We start from the raw sequence: 16,387 nt of genomic DNA, 5'->3' as shown, positions 1-16,387 counted from the left end.
TGTATATGCTGTGCATATGACCAATAAAACCTTGAAACTTGAAACTTGATCCCACACAGTAGTAGTATGTAGTGCTCCTGGAAAGGCTAAGTTTCTTGAATTGACTGAAGGACAAACTTTGCTAAGCATTAAGCACCACGGTTGCAATATTTAAGCCACATTCTATTGATAAATCAGAAACAAAAAAATTCAAGCAGATTATTCATTTGAATTGATGACAAAAAGGAAAACTTCCCTAGCTGCATCTGTTTCTAACCAGGCTTTAAGTTCTTCTGTAGAAGTCTTTCAAGGCTCTAATCTCTAACAAAATGTGTTCCAGCTTTCTTTCTTTAAATATTTTACTGCCTTTGCCCTTGGTCTCTTTTATTTCATTGCATGACTAGAGAGGGCTCTTCCTCAATCGTCCACAAACTATTACAAGCTTCTGCAACAAAGCTCGTCTGAACCTACTCACAAAACATCTCGCCTTGAATAATTGAATGTCTTTGATTCATTATCCCGCTTCTACCCATTTTAGCTTCTTCTATCATTTAGAACTATTTGAACATGTCTTTTTCAAAAGTCTTCCAGTTCTATCTGGGTTTTTTCTGCCTCAAACTACAAACCCCATGGTCAGCCCCTCTAGGCAACATGCGCTCCACTTCCTTCTCATAAATCAAAAATATTGAATATATACGGCTAAAGAAGCTGTAATCAATATTTTATATTGTAACAATGGACTAAATGGCTGTATAAAGTGGAATGGTTGCTTGTAGAGATAAAGGGAGAGGATCAGATAATTATCATCCCACCCTATTAAGCGTTTAAGTGTCTTTCAGCTCATTGTTTTGGTTTTGCTTTTACTGCTTTCATCGTGCTGTTTCCAGCTGGAGTAGGCTGGAAACAGCACTACTTGTTTCTGTTAAAAGGCTTAATGACCCCCTGTCTTCTGAGCACCAAATGTCAGAGGGAATAAGTGAACATCTAAGTGGTAAACATGGTGGAGCATTTAGCAGCTAAAGAGACAGATGTCTCCTTTAAAAACAGCAGCGAAAAAAGGGTGAATATGGGGCGTATGTTTGAAAAGTGGCCAATTTTCTCTATAGCTGTTGGATGTGTTAATAGGAAGCTGTTTGTGTTGTGCTTAGCGAAGAAGACAAATAATGCAGGTTAAAATTAAATTATTCTACTACAGTTGAATTATATATTTGAAATAATATTTTGTTCAGAATTAAAACGTTTTCCATCCTGAAAAGTAACATGACTTTAAAACATTTTTAAAAAATATATTATTTTCATCCCAGGTCTGAGACTAAGTAGCAGCCTGTGCTATATTTTCTCATAAATCCACAGCATAATTTAAGGGGTGATGACATCCATATATTAACAAAAAGTCATGAAATTAATTACTGGCTATAGCTCTTATGATTACTTATTAAAAAAAGATTGCTCTTCTATATGCATTTCACAGCACAGGTTAATAGCTGCATTTTTCAGGGATTCAGAGTAGTAGCATGATGCATTTTGGGAATCCCTATATGTGCATGCATCAAATACGCATGCATTTGCTGTGATAGTATCAGGTCATGTTAAGGCAAAGTGTCAGGTGTGAAAGGTAGCTACATGTAAGAAGATAGCTTTAAGTGCTACTTTCCACCCCCACTACCACCTTTTCATAATGGAATGCTTTCACAGACTTCCATATCTGTGTGCCCCCGTCACATGTCTCTGGTGATGCAAATGATGTCACTGAGCAATGTGTTTCTTCTTAAAGATCTAGATCACGACAATTCTGAACACTGCAGCATTCCTCGCAGCACCACCTGAGTGAGAACACTTCTGAAGTTGGATATTGAAGAACAGCTGGGTGCTGTGTCGAAGCACAGCGTTGATGTACTTGGTAAAACACAGACATCCATTTCCTGAGTGAGCACAATTACAAATATGTTTACAGGGATATTACTGTAGTCATTCCAATTATTCCAATGTACCAGAAAATAAATGTGTTAAAGAGCCACTCTGTCTTACCTGCATGGGCGCTTCTGGATCAGAAATTCATACCTTTTTGTTCAGGGGAGGATTGGTATTCCTTTGGGAAACATTGAAGGCACAGTCGGATATGAGGTGTGCGTCCCTCAGGGGCCACGGGTGAGATGATTAAAGTTTTCCATCTCAAGGAATCATGTGTGGAGGACCATTCTACCAACATGGTGCTGAAAGTAACATACAATACAAGGTCATACATATGCAAGATAAGACTTATATCGTCCTCAGAAAGGAACTTCACATGTTACAGCTTTACAAGAAACAGTCAAAAGCAGTAGGAAAGGTTCTATTTTGCTTTTAAATTACTCAAAAAGTACCATTTGAAACCTCCCTTCACATTGAAATGACCAAAGATAAGAATGGTATAGAAAAAAAGTAATATAAAATGCCAATCTTTAACAAAATAGACTGACAAAGTACCGGTGATATTGAGTTTTAATTTAATTAAAAGTTTAGAATTCTTTGCTCTATCGAACGGTACATGTTCAATTCTTTATAGTTTTATTTGCGAGGTCATTATTCTGGTCTAGAACAAAATAATTTATTATTCAACAAAATACTGCATGCATTTGAAATTTGAGAGGCTCAGCTCAAGAACAAAGAGAGGTTTAGAAAGCTTCAAAAAATAGGAAATAATAGATAATGCCAAATAAAAGCCACAATAAACATGGTGCCGGATAGCTTTTATCATTGGGTTTTGTTGCTGCTTAGTGCTTTTTGTGTCTGATAAAAGTACAGTTGTCAAAGAGGCTCGGTGTCACTCAGATTGCATTGATGTTGGCAGAGAAAATAAACAATGTAAAGGTTTTACACAGAAAGAAATAACCTTCGAAAGAATGGAGCTTAAAAAATTCAAATACAATTGTGATCAAAAATACTACTGTACCATTATCCCCTTTTGAGATATCAGGAAACTGTGTGCAGATTCAAGGAGATGTCTCATGTGTACTACTCCTAAAAGAACAAAATAAGGAGGAGGATCATCAGATTGTTCACACAGCAGGAGCTTCCATTCCTGGCATGGCTTCAAATGATGGGTGTGAGCATAACATCACACATAGTTGTGAAATTTAACCGAAATTATTCACTCTGTATGAATGTTGGCCCACGGTATCTGCAATGTCAAGCTGGCATCAACAGTTGAATCACACTAAGAATGAGTGAAGAGACACAGATCTACTTGAAAGTTAAAACTGATTTACAGATTCTTCCTTGTGAGAATGTTGTGGTGGGTGATTGAATGTGAAAATATCAGATTCCCACACACCCACAAAGTCTCTCCATCCTGCTTTATCTCACTCCCTCCACAATGCTCTGTCTGAAAAAAAATATTGTTTAATCAATGTCCCGAAAGAACTTTGGTCATATCAGCAGATCGAGCTGCCTCCCTCGAATCTCCCCCGACGGATTCTATGCGACTGTTTGTCCCATTATTTCATCTCCGATATCTCCTCCTCCCATGTCAGGTAGGTCCGCAGCAGCATTCACACTGCAGTCAATCTCCTCTTTGTCATGTTACTGCAAACTGGGACTACTTTGTGAACATGTGCAAAGACAGAGACTGACAAGGAGAAAAAAAATATTTCAGAGGTCACAAGGAAAGATAACGTGACGGGGAGGGAGAAGAAAGTAGCATCCTGTAAAGACACATTGGGGAGTAACAGTAAGACTGACAGGCTATCGTATAGTTTGAATTCACAAGGAAATAAAACAAATGGAGTTGATGGAGTTAGGTAGTTTCCAGCTCAATTACTCTGTGAAGGACAGAGGATATACTACAGATGGGTATTTTTATGGCCTGTTCATTTCCATGGGCCAGCTGCTGAATGAAGACCCATGCAACGACATGCACACACACCCTCACACATGCATGCAATCCCTTTCGATGCAAACCCATTACCATGCAGCCTTCTATGATGTAACATGAAATTGGCCAATGTAATGTAGCTCCGTCTCCATCGCTCCCCTCGATGATAAATAGTTTATTGCAGTGTGTGCGCGACACCTCCTATTTTGCCCCCGACATTAGTTACTATAAGCATTAACAGATCACAAAGGAAATAGTCTATATAGTCTACGGCCACATCAAGATGACACTGTTGGAATTACTTTAATGTGACACGCGATTCAGGAAATGTATAAATTGTAGAGGGACTAAAATTTAGGAAATGCTTTCGCGGTTCTCCTTCACCATGCCAAGGCAATTTCCTGTGGAAAAGGCTGGTAGTAAATATAGTTAATGTGCTGAGGCGGCAATGTTAGGCCAACATGCTGTTAAAACAAGACGTGAGATATAGGAGTGATTCTTCCCACAATTGGGATGTGAAATCCTGAACCATAAACTACTCTTCGATAGGAATCACCATGAAAAGGGTAAGCATCGAGTCCCCCCCTCCCTACGTTCATGAAATATTCATTTACAACTGTCACTGCCTTGTTTCAAATTAGCCAAAAAATGAGTTGAAGTGTTTCATAATGTTTTGAAGGCTCGCAACAAAAGGAGCCAGCAGGGAACTTCTTTGAACTGTGTCTAAAATCAGAGAGAATTGAAGTGATGTAGAGTGCCACTAGTCCGACTGCACATAGCATGCTAATGTTGACCAACTGTGTTCATCTGTGATCCTCCGAGAAAACCAAACGAGCCAGAGACGGCTAACGTTGTCCAGGGCTGCTTACTGAGGATGGAGAACTGCTCGCCTTTTATGGAACAGTTTTGGGATTTAAATTGGAATTTTATTTGGATAATTAAAGTAAATTAAAACTGTTTTATATTGGGACACTATTTTCCATTGCAACCCGAGTGTATTAGGCTCTTAAGTTTTGGTAGGATATCAGGCTCAGTGCAATTTGATGAGGAAGGTAATCTACAATGATCATTTTATGAGTCCCAACAGAATCAATCATAAAAGGCTTTAGAAGCACAGACTCACTCATTTTTAATGCATGGTTATACAAGACATAAACCACTCATCATTCAATGCATTTTTACCATCGTAAGTCAATTAAACAAAATCTATTCTGCAGTGTAAAACTTTATCTGCAGGTATAAGTCAAAGACAACTTGACAGGATTCTAGATACAATTTAGATGACTGAATGAAAAATAATTCCGTGCAACAATAACAGCAACTCTAACATTTGCAACTTTAAAAAAAGACATTACAAATTGACCTTCGTAGTTATTCCAGTATACAGATGGAAATGTTGGTGACAAGCCAGAATCAGAAGAGCAACTGTAGCTCAATTGTAACCGCATAAATGTGTGTAAATTCACTGGCACTACAACAATAAACACACAAAGAATCAAAATGTTGGCACCTCCTGTCAGCCATCACGTTGTTTGTGCTTCTGTGAAGGCTGTAACTACAAGTCCCATTATTAAAAAGGCGTGTTAAAGGTTATGTCTTATTATGTTTGACATCATAAATACACCTAGACCCCGATTGAGTGCAAGCAATCTGGTTAATTTTAGCAAGGTGTTAAATGCAAAGTGCTCACCTGTCAGCGTTTTGTGGCTCAGCCTCTTCCTGACAAAAGTCTGAGCTGCTGGATCACACTTTCCAAAGTAGATTTGCCTGATGATTGGACTGTTCCATTCTTCAAAAAGCAGAGCATTGTTCTCGGGAGCAACTTTATCCAAGCTATCCTTTTTCATAAAGAGCAAAGTCTTTTCCTTTTTGGAATGAATTATGGACTAGCCAGCAGGGTTAAATTATCCTGCAGTTGGGAGAGGAAGTTAGCATCCCTTTATTGGTTGTTTGTTGTGTTATGCACAATAGCCACAGTACATTTGTTGGCAATGAAAATGTACAGTGCCTTGCAAAAGAATTCCTGCCCCCTTGGCTTTTTATCTATATTGTGACATTACAACCTGTAATTTAAATGTTTTTTAATCTGAATTGTATGTGATGGATCTGCACAAAATAGTCTAAGTTGGTGAAGTGAAATGAGAAAATTAAAATTATGAATTAAATAAAAAACTGAACATTGGCATGTGCATATGTAGTTCTGGGGCAACCAATTACCTTCAAAAGCCACATAATTAGTGAAATGAAGTCCACCTGTGTGCAATCTAAGTGTCACATGATCTGTCAGTATAAACATAGGCTGCAACACCACTAAGCAAGAGGCACCACACCATGAAGACCAAGGAGCTCTCGAAACAAGTCAGGGACAAAGTTGTGGGGAATTCACAATAAAACTTTTTTTTTAAAAACACATTTTCAAAGTCGTAGGCCCGTTCTGTAAATGAAATGATGCAAACCCTCAAGCAATCCATTTCACTTCCAGGTTGTGAGGCAACAAAACATGAAAAATGCCAAGTGGGGGTGAATACTTCTGCAAGCCACCATGCAACATAGGTAAGCAATAGGTACAATAAAATATTCCGAGAAGTTAGATTTAACTTTTGACTTTTTCCAAACTTTACTTGCTCTTTTGGTTGTAGGGTCATTCACAGCTTCTTAAATTAAAATGTACTATTTTCTTTCCGTTTAGTTTACTAGCACTGATTCTGCTGTGGATTTGAACACACAACATCAAAATACCCTGTGATAAAACATATATAAACCTAAAGGAGAATTTATGGAGTAAATCAGATAAAGAGAATAAGAAATCATTTCTGTCTAGTTCCTTTACACAGACATTGCAAAGGCTGTAAAATATCAGGGCTGAAATTCTTATCTCTGTGTATCGATATCTCTGACATTATTGTGCACAGCTCCCCTTTGCCCTAATTGTTTCTGCTCTGGAACAACATGCTGCCTAAAACAGAGCCTTTTTATTTCATGGTTATCTACAGCTATCTTAGGAACATAATGCAGTTTCTAATATTTTCATCTAACCAAAAACATCCAATAATATTAACTCTGTTTTCCCCTCCCTGTCTAGCACATTGGCACAGTTTGTTAAACTTGTGTTTTTCTAAAGTTAACCAGGGCATTATCATCATAGCATGCTATAACTTCCAGAATACTCAATAAAAGCTTACATAAAGAGGCCTTATTATGCTTTTGGGGGGGGTTTCCCTTAGGCTACTAGTGTGTTTTGGTTTTTGTCCATGTAAATGGTCTACAAAGTAAAAAATCCTAAAGTACCCTCCAGAGGGAGTTTCTCTCCCACACTCTCGCCCCCTGCCGGGAACGCCTCAATTGGACTCCTTTATTTAGTGTGTTATACTGACACCACTATGTAACACTCGTGCTTCTATCGGCTAGCGCTCCAACACATTGTATGTGATAGGCTAAGGGTGGGATATCGCTAAGTGGTTGACCAATCACAACAGAGCTGACCAGCTAACCAATCAGAGCAGACTGGGCTCTGGTTTCAGACAGAAGGTGAAAAGAGGTGCTGCAGTAGGACAAAAATAAAGACCTTTTTGAACATTAAAGCATTGAAACATGTCACAGTAGAGACACAAAATACAATTATAAAATTAGCATAATAGGGCCACAACAAACATGACAAATATGGTGTCAGGAAACACATTTGACAATTCTATATTTGTATTTAATTTCCCAAAACGGATCAATCATTTTGAATAAAGTACATCATACTTGTATAGCTGGATGCAAACATAACTAACATATTTTCACTTCAGTATAGTTAATCCAGAAGCTGCCTTCACCTTCGGCCTGCTGCTTTCATGTAACAAAACAAAATGTGCAAGGTGCACTGGGTCAAGGGTGGTTGGGATATTTTGGAGGCTTCAAATCTCAGCATCCTAGAAGAGAAGGAAAAACTGGCAGTGATCAGCAAAAATAAAAATCCCCTCTTGTCTTACTTGGCTTATTTTGTGCTAAAGTTGGAAAGTTATTACTGAACAGACCTTAAAAACGAACAACAGTAGAGTTAATATCAAAACGTCTTCAGTAGATTTATTAATCACACGTCAATTTAAATAATGGCTGTACTAAAACTAACTGTGCACACCGTGACAAAACCATCTCCTTCTTCAGCGTCTGGCCGGGTGAGCTGTCAGTACTGGGCACTATGCATCTCTGTGACAGGAGACAGATGGTGTCTGACAGAGGTCACCCATGCTGCACAATCATGAGCCCTCTCCAACTGTGGCAGTCCTCAACTTGTCCACCTATTCATTATTCATGAAAAAGTCCGTGTAAAGGGTGTGATTGCCACAAATTACAGCCCACCGAAGCTTAAAGATGATGCAATATCAGTTTGGAGACATAATGACTCCTCAAACTAAGGAAGTGCAAGCTGGCATTTGGCTTATGTAGATCCCGAGACACAATTAAACTATAGTAATTTCTCTCTATTTCATCATGAAAGGCACTGTTTGGTTTGAAATAGTTTCTTGTTAATAGGAGGAAATATTTACAATTAGAAATATTTTTTCTGACAGGATTGTGCAAAATGTTGACATACAGTAGGAGGAGTGACGTTGGTTTTCACCTTCGCTTCATTAAAATGTGGAAAGCAGGAATGTTTTGTGATGGATATTTATGAATGTATCCTGGTAACAACAAACCTGCCTGTACTGACCAACAAACAAACAAAAAACTGTTCATGTTCAAGGTTTTCCTTCTGTTTAATAGTGTAAAAAAATGTTTCAGAAAAATAATAAAAAGTCTTAAACCCACCTTGAGTTTTGAAATATACTCATGTCATGCCCGCTTCCACTTTGGATTTTGATTTACTTGCTATAAAGGATAACCAGGTTCAATGTTAACCGAACAAGACAAACACATGTCAATTGCCAGAGGCCCACATGCTGGTTAAAGCACCTCTCAAGAGTCAATTAAGAGGACAAAATTCAATTATGCTTTCCCGTCATCACTATTGGTCTTTTTCAAATGGTTTGGAAACAATTTGCTTTCCTCATTTTCTTAGTAACCTAAATGTACCTCCTAGCACTAACAGCCAATTGTGATTGTGCCTGGTAAGCGTTTCAACACAAACTTTGCTCATGTTTTTACAATAAGGGGAAATGAAACAGCTGAATCTGGATCTGATAATGGCCTGTAGAGCTGGAAAGGGGGGCTAAATGAGTGAATGGGAGATAACAGCCTACAGCAACCAGAATAGCTATTAAAGAGTTGCGGCAAGATACAAGGGGACTGTGATGATGGCAGGCCTTTTGTTCCCAGCCTTCAATGCAGCGCAGGGCTCCATTCTCTCTCAGTCTGAGGTCCTTTCCGTCCATCAACAGCACCGAGAAGTGCAGGTCCCACAGAGACATGAAGGAAGAAATAGATTAAACAGAAAATCTGATGCATAGAAACACCAGCGGCTCGACAGAGGACTGGTTTAATGTCAGCCCTGCACCCCATCACTCTGAGAAGTAACAGTATCCACCATTACAATGAAACAGGGTGCTCTCAGAAGAAGAAAAAAGACAAGACTTTGAGGTTTGCTAACAGTAAGGGAGGGTATATAATAAAATGCAGAAAACATGTTTGTTAAAGTATCTACAAAAAATGTGATATTTCCCTTACTTAATTTCAGTTTGTAACTTTTATTCAGATTTTACATAAACAACTGGATATGTGGACAGTGTGTTATGATCCTATTTATTTATTGTGTTTCCTGTTTTATTTTGAAAGTATTTTTACCCTGTGTCATACTTCCTCTATTTCTGTGGTTTCCCTTCTGTTTGATTGTCATTAGTTTCACCTGTTCCCCGTTAGCTTTGGAACAAGCTGCACTTCATTCCTCATTAGAACAGCAGTATTTAAGTCCTGCTTTTTTTTTGTTTATTCCTCTTTGGTGTCATGTCATGTGAAGTTCTGGCAATACCTTGATTACACCTAAAATGTAAGTATTATCTGTTGAAGTTCCTGTTACCTGCCTTCTACTGGATTTGGGTGCTCCACTTCCTGTGACACAGTGTTCTGCTTTGTGCTGTTAGGGTAATTTATACCTACCTACGTTGAAAAGATTTCCCCCTGTGACAAGAATACCAACTGCAGGTTTAAATATAAATCTTCTCTGTAGGCCTAGGTGGCCCGAGTTAAGATTCATATTAATAGGATGACTGGAATTTAGATTTTGAGATATCTCTGCAAATGGCATTTCACTGACTCAGTTTTTGTCGCCTTTTCAAAAGTCTTGAACCTTACAGAACTACTTGAGTTAGATGCCGCAAACGTGAAATCAAGCCTGGAATGACTGGAAGTGACAGAAATATTATTTTAGCTTTGAGATGTCATAATGAATATCAATACCTTTTAAAAGAACATATAAGTTGAGTTGTATGGGCAAAAGACGCTACAGGAACACTCACAAGTGTAAAAATGCCTCCCCTAGTAGCATACAGAACATTAAAATGTGCCAGATGCTTGCTGCAAATCCCACTAATCAGTTTTGTGATTCTGGGTGTTTGCCAAATGGACGTAATGGAGCACTGCATGGCTACCAGACGTTGGTGTAGCACTCATGGAGGAGTACCTGAAGCACTATGGGTAATATTTTTGTCAAATGGCTACTTATACAATGGGAAGTGGCATGAGTACTTATTAACTTACTTAACCAGTACCAGTATTAAGCAGTAGCTGTTTCTTAAAAAGTTGCTTCCACCCAATATAGATTACAGTCAAACTCCCCCGTAAAAAGTTAGAACCATTTTTCTATTACTTTTTTTATTCATACATTTATTTGGTTCCCATTTCGCTCCCACAAAGTGGTTGCTAGTCTTTCTGGATCCAAAGATGAGATATAATATCAAAAAAAGATACAATAAAAGCATAAAAAAAACAAACAAGCAAAAATGTAGGATAACAAATAAGACAGGTAATAGATATAGTAGTCAATATCTATTTATCTAAAACAATAAACAGAATAACCATTTTTTATTTAGCAACTTTTTGAAAAAGACAATCTACTTTTGTTGACATTGGTTTGATGTCTGTGCGAAATTTACTCAAAGCAGAAAAGGCTCTATAAAGTAATTCATATGATGAAGTAATAAGGCTCCATAAAAGTCTGAGCACTGATAAAGGGGCATTTCACATTGTGTGACTAACTTTTAACGAAAATCATATCACATCATTCCCACTGTCTTATTTTCTCTTTAATCTTTGCATATGCTTTTGTGACACTGCAAGACAAGTTATTTTATAACACTTCTATAGGAATGATGAATAATAATAAGAAACAGAAGAATTAGTGTGGCCCTTGTGCGTTGTACAGTAGGCACTCTTGATTAAATCTTGACCCTAAATCTCAGCCAGTTATTTCTAAGCCCTGAGCAGCAACCAACCTCGCAGGTGGCAGATAGTCCATTAACACATTACCTGGAATGGCACATAAAACTTTACAGCCCGGACATCTTCCATTTATCAGACGGTCACCTCTATTTAAGGCCCGGCAGAACCTCTGTCCTCCTGACAACCAACTCAATGCTTGATTAAAGTCTAACCGTGTCGTCTTAGCAAAACTACAGCAGTAAATATTATTTAACGCTTTATAATAACCCCTGTCCATTCATAAGTACAAATTCCTAGATCCTAACCCAGGATCTTGCACTAGTCATTTCTTCTCATACCATGCCTGCTAACAATTTATATTTTAGAACATCTTTCTGGTACAATGTCTTAAATTATAAATGGAAAGGAGTTTTATTTAAATGCAATGCACAAATCACAATATATTTTTTAATTTTCCAAACATTGTTTTCTTTTCCACAGGATATATTACATTACTTAGCAAACCAACAAGTATTAGGGATTACACATTTCCATTTTCACAACTAATCAGGAGCCAGATAAAGAAAGGAACACATACTGTATACACAATAATAAGTATCATAATATCTCCTAATGTGTGAAGGATTACACAGTGTCCCAATTAGAAAGACATTTTCAGCGTGCTGCACAAAATCTGCTGCAGAAGCACATCTAGCACATCTTGACTCTATGTCACTGTCACATATTGCAAAGGTATCAATTCTTCCTCATCAACCATTGAGAGCCGAACTGAAAAAAGGGAGGATATTACAGCGGCAAAAAAGAGCAGCGAGATGTTTTGTGCACAGCTTGGCGGTACAAATGTCATTTCATTAGGAGGAGAAGGTCAATTGTATCCATCACCCTTGTTGAGATAAATGAACAATTGCGTGGCAGCTAAAAGATCATCAATTGATGAAAGACTAACATTGATCTGAAGAAAGAGGCCTAAAATATTAACTCGACTGTTCCTTTAACAAGATCAACCTCTGAGGCACAGCCTTAAATGCTAAGCCTTTAATTAGCATGTTAAATGAATGCAATTCTGAACTATTATACATAATTACCAGGTGTCTGAGATAAGGGCAGATTATTCATTTGTTTATCTATATTAATTAGCACAGAGGTGACCTATGAAGTTTATAATGGTAGACTACTGAGGGGGGTCTAAAAAGATATCGTTAACTCTTTAATGACAGTTTGCTTTAATACATGGCGTCTTTTTTTATTTTTTTTATTTAACACTGATCATACAGTTTGTTTTCTCGAGACTGCAGGAAGATGCCTGGTTTATTCTGAATGCTAACTTCCAATAAATATGTAAAAGATAAAAAATAGTGTATTTTCCCTCCAGGTCTGCTCTTTAGCCTGAACAAAGCTGGCACAGACACAGGCCAGTCCCAAATCTCTGAGGGAAGTCTAGTTGGGGAAAGTCGTCCCCCCAGTCAATGCATGAATAATGTATGAAGGATCTGGAGACATCACTTAGAGATGCTGTCAATATCAGCTGGGGCCCTGCCCACCCTGTGGCTGCTGCCCTTTACCACAACCTTTAGAAGGTGGATTCCCTTAATGCAAAGACGTACTTCTTTTCTAAAACGCTTAAATTATATGATCAGAATCAGCCATTCAGTAACAACAATAATGTGCATTGGTGTGCATTTTTGGGGGGGACAGGGGATTATTGATATAAGAAGAGTAGTCACGTTGTGCTTCCTCGACTGTGTTTTGGTTTCACACAAAAGCTAAATAAAAACGTTTTTTTTTCTGCTTTGAACGTTATTGTGTTACATTTTACCCCATTGCAACCCGGAATCCTAACATAGGACACAGATTTAATCGGCACACAGGGCATATATAGCAGATGCACCATGTCCTGAGTGAGGTAATGGTTAGGCTACTACAATAAAAGGGCAGTGTGGTTTTGGTTAAATATACCAAATTCAAAGGTTCTTCTACTATAAGCAAGTGCTTGAGTTGCCTTATCAGGACTATGGAACATGAAACCATGCCATTACATCTCTACATGGAACAAAAGCCAATGCAATTTTATAGGAGATAATGATATCATTTTTAGATCTTGTCCCAAAAACCAATTATTGCACCCTTGTAATTTTTCATCCAAATTATCCCAAAGACTCGGTAACACTGCTCCTGAAACCAGGTTCATAGACACACCGTAATAATCCTTGAAAGAAGTGGCAATAAGAAAAGAAAAGTGTGATTTTTACAACATTTTCAAACACGTCTTACTTTCATAACTGTAAAGTAATGTTTCATGTCTGATGTGACTTCTCATCTATGATTCTACTGAAAGTGTCCTTTCTCTCTTTTAATTTAATGTCAGCAGTTGCTTTCCTAATCTAAATATACACTCACCGGCAACTTTATTAGGAACACCTTGCTAGTACTGGCTTGGACCCCCTTTTGCACCCAGCGACAGCCTTATTCTTCATGGCATAGACCCATCAAGGTGCTGGAAACATTCCTGATTCACTGTCTGATTGTTGCATCAGGAATCGAGACTAATCAGACTAGGCAACATTTTTCCAATCTTTTATTGTCCAGTTTCGTTGAGCCAGTGCTAATTTTACACTCAGCTTCCTGTTCTTAGCTGACAGGAGTGGCACCCGATGTGGTCTTCTGCTGCTGTCTTCTGTAGTCCACCTGCTTCAAGGTTCCGGGTGTTGTGTGTTCAGAGATGGTCTTCTGCATACCTTGTTTGTAACGAATGGTTATTTGAGTTACTGTTGCCTTTCTACCATCTTCAACCAGTCTGGCTATTCTCTTCTGACCTCTGGCATCAACCGCTCACTGGATATTTTCCCTTTTCAGGACCATTCTCTGTAAACCCTGGAGATGGTTCTGAGTGAAAATCCCAGTAGATTAGCGGTTTCTGAAATACTCAGACCAGCCCGTCTGGCACCAACAACCATGCCATGTTCAAAGTCTCTTAAATCACCCTTCTTCCCCATTCGGATGCTCAGTTTGAACTTCACCAGGTCGTCTTGATCATGTTTACATGCTTAATGCATTGAGTTGATGCCATGTGATTGACTGATTTATGATTGTAAATACTTGTTGCCAAATGTAGTTGCATTTACATGCTTTGTTTACAGCACCAAAGGGTAGGAAATTCTTGTTTTTAAGAGAGATAAAGGCTGTTTGTCATTTAAATGTCTCACATTTACCGTTTCTCAAATCAAGGGCTCTATTAAGGCAAAGCCCATTTGAGGAAAACTCCCCATTCATTTTGAAGATGAACTGAAGCAGAAAAAGCAACTCTGGGAAATGCCTAGTATTCAGCAAGTTGAAGTTTATATAAGACTCCACAGATTAAGTATTTATGAATAAATATTTACGTGATGATCGAACTAGAACTTGCAGGTCATTCTGAAATATTTACTGTAAATTTAACCGCTTTGGGGTAAATGCTGTAAAAATATTGGCCAAGTTTTTATAAAGCTGAACGAATGACACCTTAACTGTTGGAAACTATTCATGAGAGACGTAGGGGCTGCTCCACTGTAGCCTCCAGAGATAAAGAGGATACAGGAAGTACAAACCTTTGACTGGAAATTGTAAAAAAGCTGTTGTGGGATCTCGATTTCAGCAGGTGAGCTAAAAAGAGTTGTGCGATCAAAACAAAGATATATTCTTGCTCTGTAAATACAGAATACTTTATATTACATTAGCAACCAGTGCAATCTACATGTAGCCGTGTCACAAAGGTCAATATTCCCAGCTTCCCCTTAAAAGTAAAAGGTTTTTGTCTGTGTGATAAAAACTCCCGAAATAGATCTATTTTTTTATTAATTTTTTCCTCCCAGCTGCTGAGTAGAGTTGATACCTCAGTGGCACCTGCTTTGGTGCAGCCTGCAAGATTAATAGCGTGGTAATAATTATGACTCTGAATCTAAGCCACATTGTTTCTGAGAGAAGAGTCATTCTTTTATCGGCTGACAGAAATGAATTGCCGGTGTTAACTCAGAGTCATTAGTATTACATGAGCAAACGCACATCCTTGTGGCTGGATCACCTTGAGGTGCATGCCACGTGACTGCATTAGTGAGGGTTAAACCATGTCACTTCAACCATCTGTCTTTGAAAAACTTGGCAAAATAAATTCCTAAAAGGCACATCTGAAACACTGTGTTTTTCCACTCAATCTGTATTCACATTTGCAACCCAATGACAATTTCCCCCCTGTCTCGGAGCGTTCTCCTGGAGAGACAAAACAGGGATGCTTCAAAGTGTTCTCGTGTTAAAATCGAAACTTCAAAGTGTTTTTTAAATCATCCCCAGGCTAAACAAAGTCACAGGGGAGTTTCACGCACAGTCAAAAAAATAGAATGCCTTTAAGCACGGCCCCTTACTCTCCTTGACAGGTGCATGTTTGTTTTCTTTTAGAGTGAGCTCTGTTTATGGAGCCCCTTTAAAAAAGAAATGAGGCCCATGCACCATTACCATGAGATATTCCCATACTCATATTGTTGTTTTGCTTGTCATCATCTAGGCGCAAGATTTGCTGATGGCTGTTTTGGGAGCTGAGCACTGGTAAGTTGAGCACAAAGTGTGTCCAAAGTGTACAGCATTCTCTTTCCAGGCAGACAGATTTCATGACGGCTGTTGTACTTGTTGCAGGTCTCAGACTTTCCTCGAGGCGTCAAAGCTCCTTCCTGAATCATCGACTTCAACCCACAGCCTTGACTTCATGGCTCCCGCTCCAAAGAAGCAAACAGCAGAGGGCAACAGGAGAATTGATTAGAAACGCCTCCACAAGTATCCCAAGGTTTGTAAAAAAAATCATTAAAAACTATTACAAACGTTTATGTAATAATTAACTTAAGTTACAGCATTATCTCTTTATTCTAGCTGTTGGCCCACATTTCTGTACAAGGCTTAGTTATGGATGGAAACCTAATAAATCTAGCATTTTTTTCTTCTGAGCAAATGCACAGAAGAAGACATTTTGACAAGTTTGAAGTCAGAGCTGAGAGATGCAGCATGGAAGATCTATCGGAGTCACCACTGTGGATTTGACAGTTCAGCAGTGGCAGATGATTCCGCAGAGTTGAGGGGGGCGGGGGTTCATTATCTCCTAATTACACAAGATAGAGCAGAGGCTTACTGAGCTGGAGCAGGAAAACACCTGCAGACTCAAGTGTCTCCCTAGAT

General features: G+C 38.5%; 1 long non-coding RNA gene across 1 annotated transcript; it reads left to right on the top strand.

The window, feature by feature from the left end:
* Nucleotides 1–9,736: 9,736 nt before the first annotated feature.
* On the top strand, nucleotides 9,737–15,984 carry LOC134867558 (uncharacterized). The gene is made up of 3 exons (XR_010166147.1): nucleotides 9,737–9,800; nucleotides 15,726–15,766; nucleotides 15,854–15,984. It is a non-coding gene; the product is annotated as an uncharacterized LOC134867558 (long non-coding RNA).
* Nucleotides 15,985–16,387: the final 403 nt, after the last annotated feature.

This window comes from Eleginops maclovinus, chromosome 7 (assembly GCF_036324505.1).
Source record: "Eleginops maclovinus isolate JMC-PN-2008 ecotype Puerto Natales chromosome 7, JC_Emac_rtc_rv5, whole genome shotgun sequence".
Classification (NCBI taxonomy): Eukaryota; Metazoa; Chordata; class Actinopteri; order Perciformes; family Eleginopidae; genus Eleginops; species Eleginops maclovinus.
Note: the sequence above shows the minus strand (reverse complement) of the source record. Positions and strands in the feature narration are given on the sequence as shown.